General features: G+C 42.3%; 1 protein-coding gene across 45 annotated transcripts in view; it reads left to right on the top strand.

The window, feature by feature from the left end:
- The window catches only part of LOC129194857 (receptor-type tyrosine-protein phosphatase delta-like), a 415432-nt gene that overhangs the window by 204773 nt on the left and 191169 nt on the right, over positions 1 to 19490 (top strand). For all 45 annotated transcript variants that reach the window (XM_054800309.1, XM_054800310.1, XM_054800348.1 and 42 more), the window contains one exon: positions 4567 to 4610. The gene's annotated coding sequence lies outside the window, so the exon portion shown is untranslated. The remainder of the gene's footprint in view (positions 1 to 4566; positions 4611 to 19490) is intronic.

Below are 19490 nucleotides of genomic sequence, written 5' to 3'. Positions count from 1 at the left end.
TTGCTTTGCATATACTGTCATTTTTCTGCCATTTTTCAAACACAGAAACTTCACTAGCTTAGTGCATGTGTACTAGTGTGCTACAATACTAACAGTATTGTAGTAATAATGTACTAATAGTGGACCACAATAGTGCAATAGTTGCGTTATTAAAAAGGATTTAGTTAATATTTACCAATATTGTCTTTAGAAATTAAGTTACACATCACCTTGACAGGATACTTTATCCCCTAATTATCCTTTAAAGAGCTCAATCAAAAAAACTACATTTTGGATTGACACTGTCCAAGAGGATTTTATTCAACATTATTATTATTATTATTATTATTATTATTATTATTATTATTATTATTGTGGTGGTTAAAGCCAAGGCAGAAGGCACGCCCATTGGCTACTTCATTGGGTACACTATTAAGCTATTAAGCTAACTAAAACCATAAGCATAGTACAAGTATATGAGATTCATCCCAATTCAGTCTGAGGACTGAAAGTTCCAGAAGTGTCCACTAGATGGCAGTCTATCAGTATGGGTGGATGACAGGCGACTGCAGCGCGGCAAGAATGGACTTTTTTATTTTTCTATTGCTGCTGTAATGAAGTGCACACTCTATTTAGATGTGCTACGACGACATCCCATGTGCAGCTTTTTCCCTGCTTCATTTCCCGTTTTTTCCCTCTTTTTCTCACACTTTGCAGAGGGGGTTGTGTTGCGATGCACACGTACACACCTCTTTGCCATCTGTGTGTGCCGTGGTCTGCTACACTGGGAACAGTTGGGGAGGCAAGCGAGTGGAAGAGAAAGTGTCTCATGGCTCTTCTTCCCTTCCCCTATCCACGAGCGCTCGTGCTGTGCTTTATCCCAGTCATCCCCTCACTCTTACACTTCACACTGGCTGGAATAGTGCTTTAAATTAATCGTAAATAAGTGTGCAAATGTCGCATTTAGTCGGGGAAAATGCAATTCAGATTTCCTCATTTTTTAAATATCTTTTGAAGGACCTTTCATGGGCAGCTTAGGCAATTTGAACATAAATGGCTTTTCCCCATTTAGACAGCAGGCAAAAGTGGCTTCTTTAACTGGCAACGCGATAAGAAATAGCAGCCCTCAGCAGCAGGAGGTCCATGGGAACCGTTATTGTGCGCGTATGTATTAAAAAAATGTTTGACTTACTTATCACTTAGCAAGGGCCAAGTGCCCCCATAAGGTGACAAAAGTGCATTTGGACTTATTAGCGAAGAAATAACAGCTTTCTTTTAACGTAAAGTAGCGTCATTTAAGCTATTTGCTACCACTATAATTATCAGAGCAGTAGTGTAAGTTCCATTTTATTACAACCTACCTACTTACCTGCTAATGGCACATTTGCCACACTTTAGACACCCTTACCGTCAAATTCTACATCACAGTAAACCAATAGTATCATATAGCTATAATACTGCCATTTCTGATACATCTTTTAGCCAGAAAACAACAACATAAATGGTCACATTTGTGCTAAAGTTAGTTACAGTGCTATTCTAGCCATCATTGTAGCAGCCATTTCTGTACACTAAAAACTAGCATCAAAATCAAAGACAAAACAAGCAAGCCTTCTCATTCTTAATGCAGTTACCAAAAACGTAGTCAGTTAAATTTGTGCCAAAAATAGCTAGCTACATCGTTATTGTTCCTGGCAATTAAAATGGCCGTTAAAATCAAAGATAAAACACACAAGTATCAACAAGTAGCCTTATCATTGTCAATGCAGCTGGCACAGCAAAAAATATTAGTAGCATTCCATGCTGGCACCCTTTTGGTGGTGTATCAGTGGTACCAAAAGAGTGGCCAGTTCGCTGATTTGTCGGCTGAAAATTGTCACTATCTGTCGAAAACTGGAATGGGAAGGACCAGAATTGTGCCGACTACTTATAATTAGTAAAATTGCTATGTAAACTGCTAAATTCCAAAAATAGCAACAAAAAAAATAGCCTTCCCATTATCAATGTAGCTAGTGTAGCAAAAAGGAAGTCATACCATATCACATTTTGCTACCCTTTCAATTCTGTGTCAGCTGTAGTGATACCAAAAGATCTGAACTGTGGTCACCTTCCTGCACAATTGAATTAACTCAAAATGCTTAAAATAAATGCTAAATGCGTTTTGTTTGCTTGTTTTCATTGGCAATGCAACATAGCAGTGAGCTAGCGTGCAGCACTTTTTACTGTTTTTTTTATCAATGCTTGCGAGTTTCTGACACTTTAGTCGGACACTTCACTTGATGGTCACTCCTAACTCCAAAATTGTAAAAATTCGTACAGTTGGATAAAAATCTTGTTAGCCAAAGACCCATTGAGGAATGATGCTATCACCTGGATGCCCCCTTCAAGTCTGCGGCAGCCATATTTCATGACATAGCACAGAAGCTTAGGAGGCAATCAAGCATATTTAGCCATCTTTGCCTCTCACACTCTCACACATGCACACCCTCCCTTTGCAAAGCAATTATTACTCCCGAGTTTTTTACTGTGCCTTGCCATGGGGAAAATGAAGCCCCGTACTTATCAGTTCAATGCATACACAAGTGACTGGGATGGAGGACGCGTGCGGACCGATTCGGCACGGCCGGTGAGGGCTTCCGTCGTCAGCCCGATCAGCACATTTTTAGGGGTTAGCGGATGGGAGATACAGAGATAACCATAAACATGTCACCAAAAAAAAGGTTATTTGCATTCATATTGGAGAGTCAAATTGATGCGAGGGGGAGGTCAGACAGGGAAGGTGAGGGTTTATGACCTGTGTATAGCTCCCGCTGTCAGAAGCTCTGATCTATCGGGCCAGCCAGCCTTGTCGGGCTTTACGCCTGATTATATTATCATGGCTGACAATCAATGCTGGTGAATGATCGCAAATGCACAAAAGGGGGGCCGGAGAAAGCGAACGGTGAAGCCGCAGTGCATATCAGTCAATACAATTCCTTGAATCGTATAAAATGGGCTACTAAGGCATCTTGGACACTTCACCACGAGTTTCAGTGCTGGTTTTTATGCTAATTTGTGAGAACTATTACGGGAACAGCATTTGATCATTACCGTGCTGTCCCGTTGATTGGGCCACAGAGAATCGTCATGGTATTCCAAGCCTAACATTCCCGTGTATGACGCCAACAGTCAGATGGAATGGTGTAAAATCAGAGACCAAGACATTTTGGACATTTCTGTGCTAGTTTATGGGGACAGTTTGCCGTGCCATGCTGTCCGTTGACTCGTCCACAGAGAATCGGCAGTGTTTTCCAAGCCTAACATTCCAAAGAAAAACACAGACTGTCACAAATGTTTCAGTTCTATGATAGTGTCTATGCTAGATTGGAGGAACAGCCGGTAGAACGCAATCTGAGCATTACCAGGACATGCCGTCCATTGTACACAGAGAATCGCCATGGTTTCTCCAGGATGAACATTGCCAAAAGAAAGTATCAGTGTTTTGGACACGTCTATGCTAGTTTATGGGGACAATTTGGGGATTTGAACGGCATTTGATCATTACCAGAACGTAGCACACTTGCCTTGTCCACAAAGAATCTGCATGGTTTTTTAAGCTTAACATTCCCAAGAAATTCACCAGCTGTTGTTGATGTTTCCTAGTTTCTAAGATGGTTTATATTCTAGTTTCTGTTTTAGTTTGTGGGAACAGTTTGGGGAACATCATTTGAGCGTTACCAGGACATTTTTCCCTTCATCCACATGATTTCCCAGTGCCAAGAAAAACTCTTAACTCACAGATGTCATGGACACTTTGTAAGAACAATTTGGGGAACAGCATTTGATTATTACCAGGACATGACATGCTATCTGCTGATTTTACCTACTACTAGACTTGGATATCTGCAAACTCTTAATATCTCATCTGCCATGTCTTAATAGACTTTGGGTATTTTATTTCTTGGTATGGTATTCCCCCAGAAAGCTGTCCCTAAAAGCTTGAGCCTGGTGTAGAAACCAAAAACCTATCTGGATCGTGAATGTTCTGTTGTCCTCTCCAAAACTATTAATAAGCAACTTAATATTCACTGCGGTCAGCGCGGAGCTTATTTAAAGAAACTTTTCCATCAGCGGGATGACATTCACACAGAAAATTGACTTGGAATTAACTTTTTTTGAGGGGGGAATACTAAAATCACGGCGTTTCCTAATCATCTCATTTGACTTGGCCATGAAAACATTTGGAACAATAGAGGAGCCAAATTAAAGCTCACTCAAACATGTTTATGCTCAATTCAATCAGATCCTTTTTGCCCCCGCAGCATATTTATTATTTGTCAGTCTTGTTTGCAAATTAGAAAATAGCCCCAGAAAATGCTTCTTTTCTGTTTTTTTGCTCTTCTAGTTGCAAAGCAAGTCCATGCTTTTGCAAAAGGTCTCTCTTTCCTTTTGATTCTTTGCAATAAAACCCCTTTTTTTTTTCGTTTTTTTGTGTGTGTGAAAGTGATGAATGCAGTAAAAGTGGCCACTTTGCACAGGTAACTACACACGCTGATGAAGCTATTTATCTCCATGCTTTTTCTCTCTCGTTCTCTCTTGTTTATGCAGTTCTCTTTCCTGAGACGTCCCTGACAACATGAGGCCCGCGGCAGGTAAGACTCCTCTTTTTTCAATTTCACGCCACATGTCAGCTCTGTTTTTTAAAAGCGATGTCATGAAATGTGGTTGCCTCAGACTTGGGCTACGAGATTTTCATCCGACGGTGCGGCTTTTTAAGATTTCCTTCATGGTAGAGGAGCTTCCGAACAGTCAGGACAAAGTTTCTGAAGCAAATGTCACAATATTTAGTAGTTCCTCCGCAGCTTTGTCTCCCAAACTTTGATGTCCAAATCATACCACATCATGATAACATGCTGTCCATTGTCCACAGAGACTCAGCTTAATTTTCCATGGCGAACAATGTCAAGAAAAACATTTTGGTGTATATCAGGGGTCTCAAACACGCGGCCCGCGGGCCATTTGCGGCCCACCAAATCGTATCTGGACATCAAAGAGTAGTGTAACTGCAGCCCGCAACATCCGGGCAAGCTCAGTGTTACTTCCATACTTCCAGGGGCAAGTAAACACCAACACTGAACTAACAGTGGTGTTATCACATGGATGTATTGTGAATTGTATCGTATTGTGAGGTACCCTGAGATTCCCAGCCCTACTCCCAATACTTGATGCGGCCCAGCCTCACCTCCACTGGGCCCCAGTGAAATTGAGTTTGAGACCCCTGGTTTATATGCTAGTTTGTGGGGAGGGTTTGGGTAACTCTATTTGATAATTACAAGGACATGACATGGTGTTCGTTGATTGGTTCACAGAGAATCAGCATCTTAGCTATACATTTTCAAAAACAACAATGTCAAATGTGGTGTAGTGGTGGCTTCCCGGATATTTTGGACACTTCTATACGTTTGTGGGAACAGGTCCAAAAAACAGCAATGCACTCCTGACATATAGTTATACTACATAGTAGGCTCTTAAAAAGAGCAGACCACTCTTGCCACACATCTTTGACTAGCGTTTTTGCAGTAGTTCCTTAAAAACAGCAGCGTGATTATGTCATACAGAGGAGCTTTGACTGGTGTTTTTGCAGTCTGTATTAATAAAAAAAAAACAAAAACAGAGCACCCAGTCAGATCTTTGACTAGCATTTCTCAAGTAGGTCCTTGAAAACAGTAGCTTGCTCCTGTGTGTGGAGGATCTTTCACTATCACGTATTTGTGGTAGGTCCTACAGTAGCATTGTTTGCTTCTGTTATAGCAAAATAAATGACACAGCACCGTAATACACTATCTGACTTGAGCTGATCGTCTTCCTTTATAAAAAGAACAGTGAAAACGTCAGGTGATAACACATCAAGTCTGGACTACTTGCAGAAGGTGGAGAAGAGGGGGTCGGCTAGACTATATCTTGCAACCCTAAAGCTTATAAAGCTTATTTATTTATTTATTTTTAAGTGACTGACTGGCACTGATGGGACCAGACTGGGACCGCTCGGGCCTGGCGAGCCTGATTGATAGTGTGTGATGAGACTGTCAGTGAGCACGCAGAGATAGGCCAGATGAAGAGAGAGGGAAGTGAGCCGAGAGGACAGATATAACAGGAGGAAATACATCTGAGAGCATGTGAGGGATGAAGTGGACGCGTGAGGGATGGTTCCGTTGCTTTTTTAGATTCAGTTCACTACCAAATGTTTGCAATTCTCTGTTTGTTTGCATCCAGAATGTGTTTTTCCCCATACGGAATCATGGAATTTGGATTCATTCGTTTCAGGGTCAAACTGTTGCCTTCATTAACAGGACAGTAGTGTTGAGTAGTGTTTTACTATTTACAATTTTTTGTGTCCCCTGGCAATGAAGGGACCTTGGAATTGTCCTAAACTTTTCCTCTTTATACGGCACCCTTGGCCAATAGTAGTATTCATGATAGCATTATTAGCATTATGTTATTAGCCAGCGGTATTATAAATAAATCTGGAATATGGATATGGAACTTTGTCGGCGTCGGCCGTGTGGTGCTGGCTCCATGAGCAAAGCACATCTCTGTTTGGCTTGTTGTCGTGGGTGAGCGATGGTGGTTGAGGAGAGAACGGCAGGCCAATGCCCTAATGAGCTGCGTCTCCGTAGCACAAAGATTTATTTGGAGGTGCACGTCTCTGGAGTTATATTTGTGCCATAATTTTGAGGTAGCAAATTCAGATTTGGAGCCATATTTGGAGCTGCGAGGCATACTGGCATGTTCAGTGGACAAAATGCGTGCCTGTTGGTCACTCTCCAGGCGGGGAGAGCACCAATGTCATAATTTTTTTTTTCATCTAATATTCTCACAATCGACCGGCAAAGTCTCAAAGATCGACTACTGGATCGCGATCCCTGATATAGAAGATCTTTGGCTAGCATTTTTTCAGTAGGTCCTCAAAATATAAGAGCATTCCTCTCATATAGCAAATCTTTGACACGTGTAACCATATTGTTTGTGTTTTGATATGACTTTATGAGGTAAATTAAAGGCATGGCAGAGCCTTGCATTGACACATACAAAATAAAAATAATCGTGATTAAAACAGGGATTATATCCTCAAATATGTTTTCCCAACACTTTGTGTTGGCTCCAAATAGGATGAGTATCTCTTTAGGACGCAATATCAGATCTTGGTATAAAAAAATGCCTGTTTCTGGGAATTTGTGATTTCAGATTCAATAACAATGCCATGTTTTTTTTTTTTCTTTACTTTTGTCCTTGCCCAGGGAGGGAGACTGACTCATCAAAAGTTATTATTAGTGCTTGCGCATGTGTGAGAAAGACATAGAGGGAGGTATGGGTGTTTTTCCAACCTTGGTCCAGGAGTCCTGGCTCTTTGCTGCTATGCTACTAAAGGCTAAAGCAGCCAGGTGAAATGAGCAATTCCCATTCAGGGACAGCAAGTAATGTCTGCTCACTCAATGCAGATCAATGCGCCCTCTCTCTGAGTGCACTGCTGCAAAGTGCATGTGTGTGCAGGCAAGGTGTCTTGTGTGCACATTTAATAATATTTGCCATGGCTGTTGCCAGTGAGTGCTCACTGAAGCAAAATAGGGGTTGGAGGTTGGGGGTGGGGGGGCGCTTTGCATAGACTGAAAATAACTGTGGTGTCATTTCCCTGTTCCCACCGGATATGAAAATGTTCAACCAATGAACCAATAGGGGATAATATTGGTCATATTGGTCATAAAAAATAAAAAAAAGCAGTCTTGCAGTCTTGGGACTGCAAGGGATGCACACTTTAAACTTGACTAGTTTCTATTGGATGTTAATTAAGAGCACAGTGTTATATTACTAGCGTGCATAAAATCATTGTAAAATATCTAATGTATTGTCCAACATTCTTCCAAAGCGCTTTATATCCCGTGGTGCTAAGGACATGCATTCACACTGCTATTAGGCATCAAAAACATGATTTAATATTTATTATATTATTTTATCATTTTTATTATCATTATTATTAAAATTTGTATTATGGCCTGCTTGCGAAGCGATAACAGAGATGCACAGCAGTAATGGGGGCTATGCTGCTGGAGTTTGCTATGGTATGTTGTGAGCTATTTTTTGTCATGTCATGTCTACTGTTGGCTCCGGTCAGTTCTTCAGTGATGTTCCTGGAACCCTTGGGTGTTTCAGGTCTTTCAACATCATACGCTCTCATCCAGGTGACCCAACCAGGGCTGAACAGACCATGGCTTGTGGCTAGATAGCTAGCTAGCTACCATGACTCGTTCATTTTGCCAGAACATTAGCAAGCAGCCTGCAGCTTTCTTAACTCTGCTACCCCATTAGCTATACGCTAACCTGGAAAACAGCAGCATATAACACGTAACGCGCTGCTAATGCATTGATTGGCTGCGTAAGTAAAACTAAATCTTATCATTGGCAGGACAGTGTTTGTCATTCTGTTATTACCGCTTGCTGTCGCCTATGTTATGTGTTTGTGTTATGTTATGTGTTTATTTTATTTACAGTTCATGTTGGATTTTATTACGTACGCTGCATACATTTTGCTGTGTGCTGAGAATGCTGGAGCGGTGCGCGATTGCGCAGGCGCGCAGCTGAGAGGGAACATTGCTTGGCTTTCCAAATGTCAGTCCAGGTCACCTTCCTCTCGACCGCATCCTCCCATCTTATCCAAGCTCCCTGTTGTTTCATCCCTACTGTCTTGCAAGATCTTGTCTCCTCTGCTGCTGCTCTCGCCTCCTCTTGAATCAGGTGCTGTCTTTCCTTCCCACTGATATTCACTTGTGAAGTTAGAAAAGATCGTAGCCCTGCACATCCTTGTGTGACCACACCCACAAGACGCCTGTGACACTGCCTCGCCTCTGCCTCCTGGACAGCATCCTCTGCCCTCCACTTCCTGCCAGTCCTCACTTGAATTCCAGCTTTCACCACCTTTGGATCGGTTGAGTCCCTGTACTGCACCACTTCTCTCACTCTCGCCACATTGAATTCTTCCTCCAAACATTTGAAAGGCAGCTGCAGCTTGTTGTTACGCCGATAAAGTGCGATGCTACTCAAGCTCTTTGGTAGTCCGATCCATTCCCGAAGGTGGTTGCTGACCTTTCTTTCTTGGGTCTTGACTGTAGAGATCGGTATGGCATAGACGAGGAGGGGCCACAGGATCCTGGGAAGATTGGCGTGTTCATAGACCCAGACTTTGAACTTTCCGGGGAGGCTAAACTTATCTACATATTTCAGCCATCCGTCCAACTCAGTGCAGGTTAACTGGATGGAAGTTGTGTCTCTCAGAGAGCAGTTGAAAACTTTTCCCAAGCTTTTAACTGGCTTCTCTGTGATGGTTGGGATGAATGTGCCTGCGATGTGAAACCGGTACTTGTCCACCACCCTTACTTTCCTCAGCACCATAAATCCTGACTTTGCAGGTTTTGAAATGCATCCAGGCCCACTCCACCAGCTTTTTGAGTCCCTTCAGAATTCGCTGGCAGTCTGGGACTGATTATGTCGTGACTGTAGGGTCATCTATGAATGCCCTGATGGGTGATTGTCATTGTCCGGAATTCGTCCGGGGCCCTCTGCTCTTTGGCTCAGCAGACTTGGTAAGCATATTCATGGCTAATGAGAACAGTGTCAGAGAGAGAGTGCACCCTGTGATGATGCCCATCTCCACATTGTGCCAACTGGATGTAGTTGCTCCCGAAGAGATCCTCATTCTAAAATTGTTGTAATAATCAGCAATGAGATCTCTCCACCTGCTGGGGACATGTTTCAGCAGAGTGAGCTGGAATGGAACGAAATGCGTTTGCCTGGTCAAGCCACAGCAATGAATTGCCTTTGTTCTCTCTGGCCTCCTGTATTAGCTGCATCACCACACCAGTATGCTCCACACATCCTGGCATTACTAAAAAAACGCCTTTCTGGACTTGTGTGTGTCAGTGTAGCTGTTCTTTACCTGGTAGGTGCAAAGCCAATTGGAGATGGCACTGAAGAAGATCTTGGCCTCAATGCACAGCAGGGAGATTGTGCGGAACTGATTCAGCTGGGTAGAATTTACCTCCTTTGAATCCACACCCCTTCAGCCAGCCAATGCATTCCTCTTCTCCTGCAACCATGTGCTGGGGCTTTCCTTTCGTTCTTGAGTTGGATCTTCACGGCTCTTTGCTTCTTCGAATAAGATGTTTCTTAGCTTTTCATCTCCTCCATGCCGAGCTGTTCATCTTCCAAAGTCACAATGATTGTAGTCATGGCCTGAAGTCTGTGGCCGGCCTCTCCCTTTGTCATTGCCTCCAGAATTTGCTCAACATTGTCGTCAAACTGCTTCCACAGTGACATCATAGTAGCTGTAGGCCATTTAGTCCGCTTCCGGTCAGACTTAATGCTCAGGGAATTAGTCGACAACATTTGGAGGCTCTGGGCACTGTGGGGTGACTCCAGGCCTGTGGCCCCTCCTGCGTCTCACCAGGTTGAATGCCTGTGCGTTGTGTTGCTTCTGCTCCCACTGAACACTTCATCTTCGCTCTGTGGATTTTCAAGCCACAGATGTTTTTGCAAACATTACCACTGCATGCTCATCTTCGTGTGCCTGTTGTTTGGGTGTGTTGCCGATGGGTCCGTCCCACTAAGGTACTCATCCTCATCTAGGTTCATCATAGCTTGGTTGGGTGTCCTCCTCCTCAGAGAACACAGATTGGGTTGCCAGACTGTTCTTCCCTGGTTGCCGTCTCGCCGAGATGTCACTGACTTTCCAGCTGTCACCACACTATTCGTGGTTGTCAGCATTTCTTTGTATTTATTTACATTTTTATTATTTTGTGTGACAGCCTTAATTATGCAATGCTGCAGACCACAACCATGATTGGTTATTGGTTTTAATAGTTATACGAGTAATCTGTGGCTACATTTATGAGTTAATTTTTGCAATGCACCCATAAAAACAGCATTAAGGTGATTACATACAGTTACTAAATATACAGTTTGCGCTCACTGATAAATACATATAGCAAAGGAAGGCCAAAATCATGTGCTTGCAGTCTTAGCAGAAAGTGAAGTGCATACTGTCCGTCACACATCAAGCCATTAATCAACAACTATTCCCGCTGTGAAATGTCAAAAGCACATTTTCACTGAGTACAAAACATCACCGGCAGGCAGGCAAGGCAAGGCCGTAAACAACTGTAAAAGACAGGCGGCAACAACAACAACAACGGCGTTGCTTTCTCCGTTTCACACATTACATTTGAGAGTAAAGTGGCCCAAAAAGGAATGTCTGTCTCCACGTCAAGTCGAAGAAAAATAGGAAACAGTTGGAAAGAGTGGATTCCATTTTGGCGAGACACCTAATAACAGCTGTTCAACATGAGTGAAGTGCAAGGTGAAGGATGCACAAACACACATGAGAGACAAGATGGGCCCTTCTCAAAACAGATTAACATCTTTCCCACAACCAAGAGATGTGTCTTTCGACATGGTTGAGAAATGAGGAATGAGAAACTACGCACGACATCAGTTAGGGTTAAATAAGTTGTTGCTAGCTGAAACATAATCACCCATGCCGTAAATATCCAATGGGGGGCTCTTACCTGATGGCTTAGTTAAGTCCAGGTTTTTTTTTTTTTGGCCAGGGAGTGTAAGTTTTATGTGTCCACAATGGACACAACACTTTTCATAACTAAATAAGAAGAGCCTTGATCACGTGCTTTTTTTGATACTGTTTAATGTAACACTGACAATATGATGGATTTTAAAGCAATGTGTGTTCATCTTGAGGTTGGCGAGCGACCTCCTAGGTTTGTAGTCCCGTCTCTTTGTGTGCAGGGTGACACAAAATCCACGCAGTAAAGCCAATTCGGATAAATGCTTTGGCTAAATCGTGTTCTGCTAACACAATACATTAGGGTAGATTTTTATGTCAACTTATATTTCTTGACTCAGACTCAAAATTCAACCTCCTTGAACCTGGAATGACCCATGAATGGTTGACTTGGCCCACATAGTCCCAAAGGGCCCATAAATCAAAACCATATTCAGCTGAAATAAACACATATTTCATTCCTATTTTGAGTGCTGGCCATTGCAGTCTTCTTTGGCAATAATGTGGACCTGCCGTTAAATTAAATATTTGACTCTGGCCATTCAAAGAATCCACATATCAGCAGGTCCTCATTGACAAAGGGGTCAATAACTATTATTAAAAAGCAGTAGTCAGTAGTCGTTCTGATGGTGCAGCTATGTATGAGCCTTTTGACAAAACACACCTGGATATACTGTACATGTATGAGAACCCTGTCATTTATTGGGCTAAGGCTTTTATTAGCACATTTATTAGGCCTTTATTATTAAAGACAGAATTTCAGAGTAATATTAAATATAGTATAACAGTGGGCATATCTAAGAGCCTTGTGGTACTCCTCTGATGGACCAGTAAAAGGTTTGGCGACACTTTGTTATTCAATAGCATGAAAAAGTGTCTCTAAACTTTTGTCTGGTACTGTATGTAAATTATCTATTGCTAATGTAATGGAAAAGCAATTTTGTTTCCTGCTTTTGCAAAAAAAAAAAAAAAAAAAGTCTACCTGTTTGATTTAATTAGGAACAGGAACGCTTCCAGTGGGATTTACATTGCATTGCTAATACCTTGGCCTGACTCCCTAATAGACAACAGGAAAAGTGAGCTTAATAAAATGAGGAGACGCTGTGAAATGTAATTCCGAAGGGGGCCTATAACTACCACCGAATCAGCTGTCTTGGATGTGCGCTTTTTCATTCGGATGTTCTCATTTGTATCCGCACCTGTGTCATTCACAGCCTTACGTCTTAACCTAATTTCACGGTCTGCGGGTTTGGATGGATGACTCTGCCGCTGCCTTGTACACTGAGGGGGAAAGGGAGAAAAAGAGTGTGCAGGTGTGCATCTGGGCGAGCATGCACACAGATGCTGGCTCGAAAGACAGAAAAGTAAAAGTGTAAGAGAGAGAGAGAGAGAGGAGATGTGACGCTACAATAGCACAGCGGATTGTGGTCCCTGCCGGATATTAACCTTTTAACCTTGCTCTTTTCTGTTAACAAAATACATTGAGCTCCGCCGAGTAGCTGCCAGTGAATCACTTTTTTCCATTCATGAATGAGCGATCAGAGGTGAACCCATTTTGTGAGGAATTAAAGATAATTCAGGATTTTTGGTGTTATTGTAATACGCCATCTGAAAAGCCTGCATTAACCACTTTTAACACCAAGTGGACCTTTAAAATCTCATTAAAAGCTGCTGTTGGATGACTTGCATATCCAAGCTCTGCCTATTTGTAGCTGAACTTTTAGATTTGTAGCGCTATCTAATAAAAAAAGAAAACTGTGCTGTTGCCAACTGTACCGTAATGATGTGGTGTCCCAATTTCTTTGAAGGAAACAATACTCATAATAACAAATTAGACAATGCGACGTAAAAACATAACTGTGCAATAATATGAAATAATATGTATTCAGTAGCCCAAGTCTCCAACACGGAAGGTAATCGAGGAGTATTACATTACAGCATATCATATCATACATCATCCAGCATGACAGCTCCCTCTTGCCCATTGATATACATTGCGGTTGTCTACCACCATGCATGCACTAGTTTGAGTGTGGATTAAAGACTGAACAACAGCAGTAGTAGCACTTGACTATTCTGCTTATCTTTAATATATTGTGTCTAAATGGCTTTATTTGGATGAAATATTAAGTACTCATGACCGTAGGTGGAGGGTAGGAAGGCCTCCCCTCCACCTATGATCCCTCACCTATGAGCTTTGGGTTGTGACTGAAAGAACGAGACAGAAATTAGTTTCTGTGCATTGGGTGGCTGGACTCACCCTAAGGGGCTATCCACACGGAAAGGTTTTTACGTCCAAATGGCAAAGTATTTTATCGTTTCAGCCTCTCATCCACACACAAACGGCGGTCTGGGTGCCCTGAAACTGTATTTTTTTTTAAAGGGCTTTCACAGTGGGAAAATCTGAAAACGCTGTCTTGGTATTTTTGTGTAGACAGCCTACATGAAAGCAATGATGCCACAGACCCACCGCTACCCCTTCGCAGTCACATGACCGGAGGTGAGCTTTGACAACAAGCCAACATATCAGAATATTTCGATGGACATGACTCACCCTAGTTGAAATTCTCCTGATATGTTGTTGTCTTGTACTCCATAAAGACTCGCAGTAGTAATTCCACTTCTCATAGGTCTAGATGAGACTTGGGAAGCGGAAGACGACGGACTTATGCGCATGCGTTCTTTCTTCTTCTATGGTTTGGTGGGTCACGAGGTTCCATCTGTTCACAGCACCACACGTAGGTCGGCCTTGTGTATTACATCAATTTCACTCAGTGATCCGTTTGTCTATTTACTATTTACTAATCCGACAGTGTGGATGCATATTTATTTCAACCCCCCAAAAAACCCCAAATCCTGCGCGGACAAGGTCTAAGAGAGAGGGTGAGGAGTTCATCCGGGATGAGGTCAGAGTAGAGCCGCTGCTCCTTCACATTGAAAGGAACCAGTTGATGTGGCTTCTCTGGCTTCTAGTCCGGATGCCTCCTTGGACACCTCCCCAGGAGGTGGCCCCATGACAGACCTAGTCTCACAGCTGGCCTGGGAGCGCCTCGGTGTCCTCCCGGTGGAACTGGAAGAGGTGGCCGGGGACCAAGAAGACTGGACTTCTCTACTGAGACTGCTGCCCCTGTGACCCGGACCCAGATAAGCGGAAGGAAAATAGATGGATGGATGAGTATTAAGTACTGTGCCGGATATTAAAGGCTCTTATGAATATGCTAATATTCCCTTTTTAAAATGCAGGGTAGTACAATAGTTTTTTAATCTAATGGCAGAGGAACTATGTATGCAAATATGAAAAAAATGCATGGAATTACTTCTCGTAATGTATTATATGCTATATAAAAATGTCAAGTCTCCAAAATAGTTCCCTCATACTGTATGTCAAGCTTCATGGGCTGTGAAAGCCACATACGCCTTGTCCGGAGTGACTCCACTGTGGAAATGCCATGGAATTCCACATTGGCGCAGTCACCTTGGCACTACTCACTACTCACATTCAGTCACTACTCACAGAGACGCCAGAAGCAGCCCTTTTCATTTTGGACCACATTTCCCGTTAGATTTCATATGGATAATAGCCCATTTGGACGCCCATAAAGAGACATGTCGGCTATGTTAATGTCAACATTCAGTCTTGAGTCTTAACAACCACAACTCTCCTCGGTACAATTGCGCAAGTGCACTCAAGTCACTTAGCAAGCTAAAGAAAAAAAAAAACTTGCGCTGTGATATTAATTACTGTTTGTAAACAATGCACTTTGTGGAGATTATTGCACGTGCTCAGCATCCGCCACCCTGCTAATTCAAGCCAGTGATTAAGCGAGTGAGGCTAGGACAGCTGTTCAAGATGAGTTCATTGGCATGTTTAATGAATTGCACTCCAGATAATTATTCAATCATGACTTTGATTCATTCTCCACGTGTCGGATAATGTGTCTGGTGGCGATGATGAGCAAGAGCGGAATCAATGGACGGAATCTTTATTAGTTTTTTAGATTTAGCAGGAAGTAATGCAGCACTATGACAGTGCTGACATAACAGAAGATTTGTGCATTTTTGTGGTAGATCCTTAAAAACAGCAGACCCCCTTCTGGCATATAGAGCAGTGAGTGATTCTCAACTGGTGGGTTGTGACCCACCCGTTTTTAGTATGGTCGCAGGACTTACATAGGCAAAAAAAACTAGAAAATAATCTTCTGCTTTTATTTTGAAGGGGATTTTTTTTATGCTGCAAGGTCTTGTCTATTAATACTCCTATTGGTGGCCACAGTGCTCTGTAGGACTATTTCAAACCCGCTATCATAAAAGAAGAACACAGTTTGTTGGTAACCCACAGCCATTAAGATGTTGAATGTGTTTGCTTAAGTATTTCATGCTTTTTAAATATCCATCCATCCATTTTCTATACCGCTTCATCCTCATTAGGGTCGCGGGGGCATGCTGGAGCCTATCCCAGCTGACTTCGGGCGACAGGCGGGGTACACCCTGGACTGGTCGCCAGCCAATGGCAGGGCACATATAGACAAACAACTATTCACACTCACATTCATACCTATGGACAATTTGAGTCGCCAATTAACCTCACCTGCATGTTTTTGGGAATGTGGGAGGAAGCCGGAGTGCCCGGAGAAAACCCACGCGCACACGGGGAGAACATGCAAACTCCACACAGAAATGCTCAGGGGAAAATCGAACCCAGGTCTTCCCGATCTCCAGGCTGTTCCTGTATTGGCCAACTTGCTAACCACTAGACCACTGTGTGGCCGCTTTTTAAATATCAGCTGTTAAATTTCACTTTTCAGTAATCAAAATATGGTCACCATAGTTTAACTGTAACGTGTATCTTAGTTATCTATTTGTCATATTTGGAGGTGTTCAAATTCGTCATGTAAAATTGACAATGATAATCGCTCGCGTGTATATGGAATTGTCAATGGAAATTAACATTGAGCTAGCGCATTTGTTTAAATGCATTTTGTTTGCGATGAATGTCACCGATAAGTTATTAATATCTGGTGTAAGTTATAATTGAAACGCTTAATTTCTCTATCTTCGGTTTTACAACCAAAATGTTAGCGGGAGCAAAGTTTTAAAGCTGTTCAAATAGTTTTTAGGTTGGCGATAAAAACTTATTGTTCCTATTGTGAACTTGTTTTGTGTTGACACACTGTTATTTTGCAAATCTCTAATTAAATTCACTGTCTTTTAATTCAATAATTTTAGGTATTTGAGAAGTTTGAGTTGAAAAATGACTGCAATTTGTTTTGCCGCATGTCATTAAGGGGTGATTGTGGGTTCGGCAGCCAAAACCACTTGACAACCACTCATATAGAGGATCTGTGACGAGCATTGAGTCCTTAAAAACAGCAGAGCGTTCCTGTCGTATACGTAAAGCATCTTTGACTCGTGTTTTTGCAACAACCTGTCACCATTTTTCCTTTGCTTTGTTGCTTACATGTTGCAAGCTTTTTCCAGACATAGTGGCAACCATCTAACGGAAGCAAAGCCTAGGCAAAAATCATTTGTGAGAGATCTTGTCAAACAGATTAATCCCTCCACCCTGAGCCTCAGGGTTCTGGACCGTTTTTTTCCCCTTTTTTCTGTCATGCTGCTTTGCCAGGCTCTCTCTTGATAATACCCCAAAGATAAAATTAATTGTGCAGGGAGATGTGGGATGGGGAGTATCCAAAAGGACCTTGAGCAACACATGAAGTGCTCTCTGTATATCTCTCTCTTCCCGCTACTCTGCATGTGAAAACAGAGAAACCATTAAAACGTCACAAGCGTGACACATTGCACCAGCCGTTGTCAACGTTGGACGATTGCTGTGGATTTTCCAATGTCGGTCCCCTATAGAATTTTTCTTTTTTAATTCACTGGCAAAACATTTGAAAAGACTGCAGTGGAAAAGCCCCTGAGATCATAAAATGTGGAATTCTGCAATAACTTTGGGGGAAAATTTACCTTCAATGTTGCACAAAACTCTCAATTTGACCAAGTAATTATGAATAAATGGAATATTTTCCTAGTTATGGCATAGAAAACCTGTTTACGATCCTCTAAATATGGGTTTTAACGTTATTGAAAGGGATAAATGAGCGTTTAAGGCCGAAACAGGAAGATGGTGTCTGAGCAGTGTCTCACTGCATTATCTTTGGAAATGCTCACGTCAACAATCACGTGTTAAGTGAAGGTAAAGGTAACCTTAAATGTTCATTTGTCCCTTTCATTTGTCATTTCTATACATTTGGAATTGTTTCCTGTATGTAAAACTACAAGTGTAAAACTATAAAAAAAAAAAAAAAACTGTTTTGTTTTAACATTGTCAGCTTTCTGGAACAGATAATTGGATTTACATTATCTGTTATGGGAAAATGGATTCAGTTAGTGTCCATTTCGGTTAGATTTGGACCTTCTGGAACGAATTAATGACACTAACCAAGGTTCCACTGTACTGTATTTGATGCCAAGATGGACACTTGAAAATCTATCAACGATAGCTAACATGGAAAAGAATTAGTTGGAAAAATAACGGTGGGCATAACTAGGAGCCCTGTGGCCCTCCGCTTTTGTATATAGTACTGGTCAATCGTTGGGAGAATCTTCTCATTCAATAGGATGACAACTGTCTCTAAACCTTTGACTGATACTGTGTGTGGTGAAATGATTGTGCAAAAATGATCCCAAAATTATCGTCTCGTATCTCTCTGTAGTTTAGAAGAGAACCTCAAGTCCCCTTCATGTGACAATGCCAGGCATTGCTAGCGACAGGGACGACAGCAGCGGGAAGTGAGCGCTAGAGACAAGGTAGAAGCTAATGACAACCCCCCTGGGGGACAATTAGAAGTTAAGCCCAAGGGGCTTTGCTCAAAGGAGGCGACAGCTTCTTTAAGCGCTAATCACAATGCTTTGAAGCTAAAGCAATGACGGAATAATCACAAAGACGCCAAGAGCCATGTCAAACAACGCCGAAAAGTACATGACTGTAGAAAGTGTCGATGAACAAGCAGCATCTTGGCTCCTCAGCATTTCTAACCCTACGTTGACACTTGGTACATCACTCACTGTGAAATACCTGCCAGTGATCAAGGCGAGAGAGATAATGGCTGCCCCCGTGACGGACATTTCCAATTAGAAGGGCGAAATAAATAGTGACTCATCTCCTTCTGTGATTTATCAGTCTGTTGTGAAGCGCCCAAAACAGGGCTATTCAACTAAATTGTCCTGGGGAGCCACATTTTCACAAAGCTAATGACCAGGGAAAACCAGACTATTGCAAAAATCACTCATCACAGATCTGCGCTCTGCTGTTTTTACAGACCTACTGCAAACACGCTAGTCAAAGATCCTTTATGTCAGTGGTCCCAAGCATCTTTGAGTCCATGGGCCGGTTGGTGCTCCAACAAACCTCTGGTAGACCAGTGGCGTGGTGGGTAATGTAATATAATGCTGTTTATTTGCACAAAGTAACAGACCATCTCACTAAGATGACCACTGACGTGAAAGCTAAACATTAAGGAAGGAGGAAGGACCACAGCTATGACCTCTAGAGGCACTTTATTGACACCTAACTTTGTCTTGCCGCTGCACATTACAGCTGTCAAGAGCTCAAAGGCCAACTACACACTTCCGGCCTTCACAGTAAAAGCCCTGCGTGCTTCTTCCGAAACAACATCAAATTAAAGGCAGAAAATGAATCACCATCGGTGAAAGCCTGGTGTTTGTTTTCCAGAGCGATTATCACATCATTGTTTCATGTGTGGGGGACAGGCAGTGTGCTAGCATGAATTAACTTCACACCGAATAAATACGAACGCTGGCACTCAACACACACATAATAACATCATCAAAGCTCACTTCTATTCATTCATACGCAGCATCAGCATTTGGGAACAACAGTAAG

Source organism: Dunckerocampus dactyliophorus, chromosome 15, assembly GCF_027744805.1.
Source record: "Dunckerocampus dactyliophorus isolate RoL2022-P2 chromosome 15, RoL_Ddac_1.1, whole genome shotgun sequence".
In the NCBI taxonomy this organism is placed as follows: Eukaryota; Metazoa; Chordata; class Actinopteri; order Syngnathiformes; family Syngnathidae; genus Dunckerocampus; species Dunckerocampus dactyliophorus.
The sequence above is the reverse complement of the archived record's forward strand: the minus strand, read 5'-3'. Positions and strand labels throughout refer to the sequence as shown.